The sequence below is a fragment of the Palaemon carinicauda genome, chromosome 38, assembly GCF_036898095.1.
Source record: "Palaemon carinicauda isolate YSFRI2023 chromosome 38, ASM3689809v2, whole genome shotgun sequence".
Classification (NCBI taxonomy): Eukaryota; Metazoa; Arthropoda; class Malacostraca; order Decapoda; family Palaemonidae; genus Palaemon; species Palaemon carinicauda.
This window is the reverse complement of record NC_090762.1, coordinates 20,141,232-20,148,731: the sequence shown is the minus strand read 5'-3', so window position 1 is coordinate 20,148,731 and position 7,500 is coordinate 20,141,232.

Genomic DNA, 7,500 nt, shown 5'->3' with positions numbered 1-7,500 from the left:
GAATGGGACGAAGTTTTAAGACACGTTAACTCATAACATTACATTAAAACGACAATAATAGAGTATGAGTATGAATGCATTGAAGAATAAATGGTAAATGTGATTCATGATAACGAAGTTTATTTTCTATAGATATCACACTACACGTTACCTAGGGATAATATAAAAAGAATTTTGGGACCACAACAAAGACAGCAGACCTTGGCAACAAAGAATTCTAGCAACAAAAAAACTTAAAGTGCCACAATGCCAAGTTGGTATTACTGGTAAAATCGATGTACAGTTGGCTTCATTAATTCTGGTACACTTCCCGTAAAGCTAAGACGTTACTGTACCGGAATTAATGAAGCCAACTGCACTACCTTGATACAAAAGAGTATTACGATCAATCTTCGAAACTTTGAGCTGAAATTATGACAGCTTTTTTATTTATTTGCGGATTATGAAATCTATTCTTACTTTTCCTTCTCTTCGCACCTGCACCCCCTCGGTCGTATATATGTTCGCCCTGCTTGCACAAACAACGGGCAAACGAAACAAAAAACAAGGGATTCAGTAACGAGAGCAATTAATCAAGTTGTTGGCACTTGAATAGGTGAATGTGCGCGTGTGGGTCTGTGTGTGTTTACCTTTGTAATTGTAAGTAGTTTTTGGGTCTGCGACTGCGTGTGTTCCTGTAAACTTGGCTTATCTTCCTTCGATTTGTCTTAGTAGTTAAGCTTTCGTATGCAAGAATATTAACCGTGAGGAGCTAGTGAGGATAAAAACAATTAAGAAAGCAAAACCCTCACTGTCATCGCTCTGATATCATATCTTCTTTACAGAGTTAAAATTAATTAATTAAAAGAAAATCCCTCTATTCCACATTTTGAAAAAAGGACGTCCTAAACTTCTTATTGTGCTTTGATTTAAAAGATAAGCATAAAAAGCTTATAATTGATAACCGGAGGAAGTAACCTTGTATTCAGGGCATTTAAAGCCTCTCTTTATAATAGCCTTTTCCTATTCTTTAGTGCCTTCGTATTCATTCATGAAGTCTTTGGCCGTAGCCCCAGACCCTTAAGCGCGTATCGGCCGTTCCATCTCTCTCTTCTCACCAGCTTCCTCGCCTGCCATCGGGCATAACCTCTGACCATTGCAACATTTTGGCCTTCTCTGGCCCACCATTATGTAGATGACCAAGGACTAGACTTATGCTTAGCGGCCAGGTCAGGTCAGTTCATGGGCAGCCGTGCATGTCCATGGGAATGATGGGGAAAAGAGAGATGGTCGATGATTCGTCTGTTTGGTGAAAGTGGAATTGGCTCTGGGATCTGAATTGTAGAGAGAGAGAGAGAGAGAGAGAGAGAGAGAGAGAGAGAGAGAGAGAGAGAGAGAGAGAGAGAGAGAGAGAGAGAGAGAGAGAGCGTTACTCTTCTTTTAGCCTAACTAATTTCTCGTTTACCTCCAACTTGGAATCACCACTTTTATCTTCACCCATCTGTTGCCAGTCACCAACATATTTTATTTGCGTTGGTGCACGCGCACTCTGTCAGTTACATTGCACATATTCGGTAAACAATTCACGTAACCCCTGTGTGTACTCCCATCTATAGTTCCATTCGTCTACAGCCACCACTGAGGCATACTTATCAACGCGGTTGTGTTTTATGTAAATTTTCCCGTGTTAAGACGTCTCATAACTCGGAGTTGTCTAAAGAAGAATGGGCGGACGGTCTCGGTCACTTCGCGAAGAATGGAACAGTCTTGCATATGAGAGAGAGAGAGAGAGAGAGAGAGAGAGAGAGAGAGAGAGAGAGAGAGGGGGTGGCTTTAATCTGTATTTGTCTCGACCTGTTTCTTCGGTTTCTGTTACTGTTTATCCTTTCAAATATTATGTTTTTACGATGTCAGTTAGTTCATCAGATGGAGAATGTTGAGAGAGAGAGAGAGAGAGAGAGAGAGAGAGAGAGAGAGAGCTCTCATCTGTATTTATTTCACCCCTTTCTTCGGATACTCTTACTATTTAACCTCTCAAGTATTTTGTTTCTTACGGTGATAATTCGTTTATCAGAGAGAGAGAGAGAGAGAGAGAGAGAGAGAGAGAGAGAGAGAGAGAGAGAGAGAGAGAGAGAACTTTAATCTGTATTTATTTCACCCCTTTCTTCGGTTACTCTTACTGTTTATCCTCTCAAATATTTTATTTCTTACGATGTCAGTTCGTTCATCAGATGGAGAATGTTGATTTGCGGATGGTAGAAATTTCAGAAAACGTTATGTCGTATCCTATTCGGTTCCGGAATCCAGTACATCTGGCGATTTCGATTCCCAAGGGTAGAGAACGCGTACCGTAGAATTTTCAGAAAACATGTAGTAGAATTGAATTTGGAATTTCCATTTACATATATGTAATTACATTGTATGTATCTTCTTTTTTCTTAGAGAGAGAGAGAGAGAGAGAGAGAGAGAGAGAGAGAGAGAGAGAGAGAGAGAGAGAGGGGGGGGGGGGGGGGGGGGGGGGTGGGTGGGGGAGGGGTGGGTGGGGATGACGCCAATTATGCAATTTGTCAAAATTTTATTTCAAAATGTAATTAGAGTGCGTGAAGAAGGTAAAAAAAAATCATGACAAATATTTACTAATTTTCTAACCCTTGAAGATGAAAAATATAAGCAAGATCTGGGAATTTAAAGAAAAGGGTGATCATAGAATTAGTAATAATAAAATGCTCTTTAAATGATAAGAGTTGTCTAAAACTGTATAAAAGCTCCCGCAGAAACCTCGTTATCAACGTATCTAGCTTTCGACAGACCTTTTGCTTCTCCTAATGGATTTTATAACATTTGCTTCTCTGTCTCCTTTGGGTAAGGTCTTTGGCAGGTTGATAAAGGGAGATGCTAATGTTTGCCTACCTTTATTAAACCTCTGGATACCTGTAGAATGACAGGTATGCTGATGGACAGGACAGACTTGACAGGGAGTTAGGTATTATGTTGATAGGCTAAAGGCCATCGTCGAGATTATCTTGAGGTTGTTTACATCTGAAAGACATGTCCCGTTATACTTTGTTTGGGAGTATGTCTTGGTTTGCTAGTCTTGGTGTTTCGACTCACGTGTTTACGTAGAATGGCTGACATTTATTTGCGTACTGTGATGTTACCAATAATTAAGATTTTAAATGATTTTCGATATTTTTTTTTTTTTTTTTAGGAGGAACTAACTTCGAGCATTGCCATGTCGTGAGGAGTTTGTTAACCGAATATAACTAGCGCAAACGCTTCAAAAGCTAATTCTTCTTACATGAGGTTTAGTTGCGTAAAATAACATGCCCATGATTTATATGCAACAGTAATATTTGGGGCCAAGTTTGAAAGATTTATTTAACCAGTCAACTGTAAGCATGAATGTATTGATATAATCGTCCTTTTCACAGAATTTCATTGCCATTGAAAGATTTATTTTTATTATTTCATTATGATATTTATCATGACCTTTTCTACTTTTTATTTTTAAAGATGCTTTGAAATGTATGACAAAGCGTTAGATTTCGTCTACTACGTGAGTTTGCTGTTCAGTGGAATCCACAAGCTGAGTCACTTACTAAGATTTTCAAAAAGTATTAACAATAAAATAGTGATAAGCCAAGAAGCATGCTCTTAAATAATTAAGATATTCCAATATATATATATATATATATATATATATATATATATATATATATATATATATATATATATATGAGTTAAAAGTACATCTCTAGAGGTTCTATGATTATATAAGCATTTGGATCAATTGTGCAACACAAAATGCTAATGAACTATTACCCTAACAGTTGATTTTTTTTCTTTTTTTTTTTTTTTTTTTCCTTTTTGAAGGAGTCAGTAGTTTCGTCAGTGACAGAGGATATGGAAATAAGTATAATGGAATACAGGTGGACTTAGCACCTACACTTTGCAAAATCAAACAAAAAATTAGAGGGGCACTCGGGAGAGAGCATGACTTCGCCACGCTAAGCAATGTTATTTTGCTCTTAAATCCTTTGCGAACTTCTACTTCGATGTATTTTCTTCAAAATCTAATGGATTTGTCCTACAGGGTCATATCCCAATTGTCTGCCAAGTTTCGTCGAAATTGGTTTTGTACTTTTTGCATAATGTTATTTACAAATAAAAAATAAACTTGAAATATTTGCCATTTACTTAAGATTGCGATTATTTTCAAAGTACTGCTGGGTACTTATCCTTTGATTTACTTTATCCAAAATGTTACTGAACCATCCTTTGGTCATATCCAACATGACTGCCAAGTTTGTTGAAAATCAGTACGTTAGTTTTTATGTAAAGTTTCTCACAAACAAACAAATTAAGAAACAGATAGTGATGAAAACATACCCTTCGCAAAATTTTTAATTTTGGCAAAGGTGATAATAGTGTGCATATTAAGTTTTTAAAGAATATCTTGAACAGCTAAAGGAAAACCAGGTCAGTGTCAGACATTAAGCAAATCGTTCTTCTGAATACGTTATAGAAGCGAAGGTCGTGCGGCTAAATGGTCTTGTTTTGCCAGTCATCTGGCGCTCCTTGTCCGCTTGACTGCCTGGGGAAATTATAGTCGCCGCGTCCTGTTCAAACGATGAGTTGGACAGGTTACTTAGCGACGTTCGGCCGGCTAATTAGATTCGATATAGTTCGACTGTCATTTATGGGAAGTTACATGGTGATTTGCGGTTATTAGTTGTATTACGCGTCAGGTTCTGCCGCTGGCGATGAAGGACAATCACTGACCTTGCTTGAATTTTTTTTTTTTTTTTTTTTTTTTTTTTTTTTTTTTTTTTTTTTTTTTTTTTTTTTTTTTTTTTTTATGAATTACAGTGATGTGTAGCAAACCCTCATCCACTCATCCATTTGATTAATACATGATAATTCTGTGAGATGCGCTAATAAAAAGTATTGAAACTGCCAGAAATTATTTAATATAACAGTATTTACTAGGGGTATATGGTGAATTGTAGAAATTTAGCTCTTGGGGCGGGAGAAATAAATGTTTTGATATAGATATTTGATAGCTTTATACAGTTTATTTAGTCACAATACTATCATTATTTCTCAAAATAAGTAAATAAAATCCCAGGTTAAGGGACAGAAATTATATTTTTCACATATTGAGCTTGATTAATGAAAACCTTATAAGAACGAGAAATATTCTTATAACAATGTTAATCTGCAGACTGCAGAAAGCATTAACGTAACGTCGTAAATAAATATAAAAGAAATTGAAAAAGGATATTAAATTTTATAGAGGCCACAACAATACATGTAAATAATGACGTCATATATGCAAGACATTTGCATGACTGAATAGATCCCTTCAGCAATATTTACATTTGTTATTGGAGAGAAAGTTTTTAGACCATTGATCGCCACGGAGATAACATAAAGATTCATGCTTCAAGGGTACTTTGCCTCAAGGTAACTTTTAAGACTCGAATTATTGATGCCTCTAATGGTGGTATGTTGCTTGAAACGCTTTCGTCACGAAGTTCATTGGTATTGCTTGACTGTTAAAAGGACGATTTTCCTTTTATTGTTTTGAATTGAATTACCATTTATTTATTTCTTTATTTATAACAAATAATATCGGCGCCAATGACCTTAGATGTCAGGATGCCAGGTAACTCCTAATTAATCAATCAATCATCGGTATTGCCGCTTTTTTCGCTTGAGCATTTTGAAGTGAAAGTAAGTTGAAGGGTAAAATTAATTTTTAAAAGATATTTAAGTGATAAAATGGAATATTCACAATAATATTTTTCGTAACAGTTGCAACTCCATAAGTTCGAATCCCAGTTTGGGTAAGAGGACTTTTTATATGTAATTCCCTTTGGGTGATAGTTATACTTAAGGTAAAGCGTCGATAATTTTTGTGAAATTTGAAAGTATGAAAATTTCATTGAAAAAATAATAAAATTTAATGTGGTAATAATAGTAAGTATTTACTACGATACTGGTTAGTTATTTAATTGTATTTACTTAAATTTATGCTGTAATTAAAACTATTCTCATCAATCAACTCATTATTTTCTGTACACGTTATAATAAGTCAGCTGTAGATTCGCAACAGTGAAAATGTTAGTCATAGGTAATTGCTTTCATAAAAACATTGTGTAAAGAGTCAATCTCTTGTTTAAATTTTTTTATATTTTTCTATATTTCATTATTTCTCATAAGAATATTTTAATATTTAGGCAACATTATGCATTTGCCACCCGTCAAGTGTTTTACTGACTTTTTTTTTTTAAGTAAATATTCAGTTACAAATACATTATTTTATAGCAAAATTAATACTTTGCCACCCCATTTCTTTTTATTCAAAATATTCATTTCTTTTTTATTCCTCATCCTGATAAGAATCCTTTAATACATAGGTGGGAGGGCTTTTAATGGTTTTACGTAAATAATTTTTTTTATTATAGAGTTTTCATTATGAGTATTGTTTTGCAGTTATATAATATTAGATTTGTATTTTACGTCCGACTTTCTGTATTATAATCTAATTCATATTTCAAAGCAACGTTGTTTGGATGGTAGTTGATTATTCTATTATACTCATGGACTGAAATAAATTAAATTATTATCATTAGAAGGGGCGAATATGCTCTATGCTTTTTTTTTTTATTTTTATTTATTTATTTATTATTTTTTTTTTTTTGGCATTATGAAACATTTATTTTCCACTCATCATAAATAAATCTAAAACACAACACATGAGTTGTAGTGGCCGAAGTGGTAACGTCCCTGACCGATGATCGCCAGACTGGGGTTCATGTCCCTCTCAAACTCGTTAGTTCCTTTGGTCGCTGAAACCTCGCCATCTTTGTGAGCTAAGGATGGGAGGTTTGGGGGAGCCTATAGGTGTATCAGCTGAATCATCAGCAGCCATTGCCTGGTCCTCCTTGGTTCTATCTTGGGTGGATAGTAGGCTGGGGCGCTGATCAAATAAATATACGGTCAGTCTCTAGGGCATTGTCCTGCTTGATAGGGCAATGTCACTGTCCCTTTCTATGCCATTCATGTGTGGCCTTTAAACCTTTAAACATGGTCAAAATCCCCCATCATAATGAAAAAGAAATTGATAGTTCACGAGTGGTCGAAACACCGTCCACCAGGTAAGCAAGGAGGTCTGTTAGCTTATTAAGGTCCATATGATGTATATATTTCCTTCAAGGGCTTTCTGAACTTGTGTTTCCACAGCTGGTGATCCTTCCCGGGCGGCGTCATTAGCCAGCTGGAACTTGGATGTACGAACCTGGAATTCTGGAGGACGTACTGGTGCTATATCTGGCCAGCTTTCCATAAAGTAAGTGATGATATATAATTTATATAAACATTTCTTTACGATATTTTCTGTATTTTATTAGTCTTTCTTTGATTTATGACGGGTTACGAATCTTATAAAAGTTATTATGATTTTGGTATTAATAGATCGGTGTTGGTAGAGGAGTTATTTTTGATGTTTCATCTTGA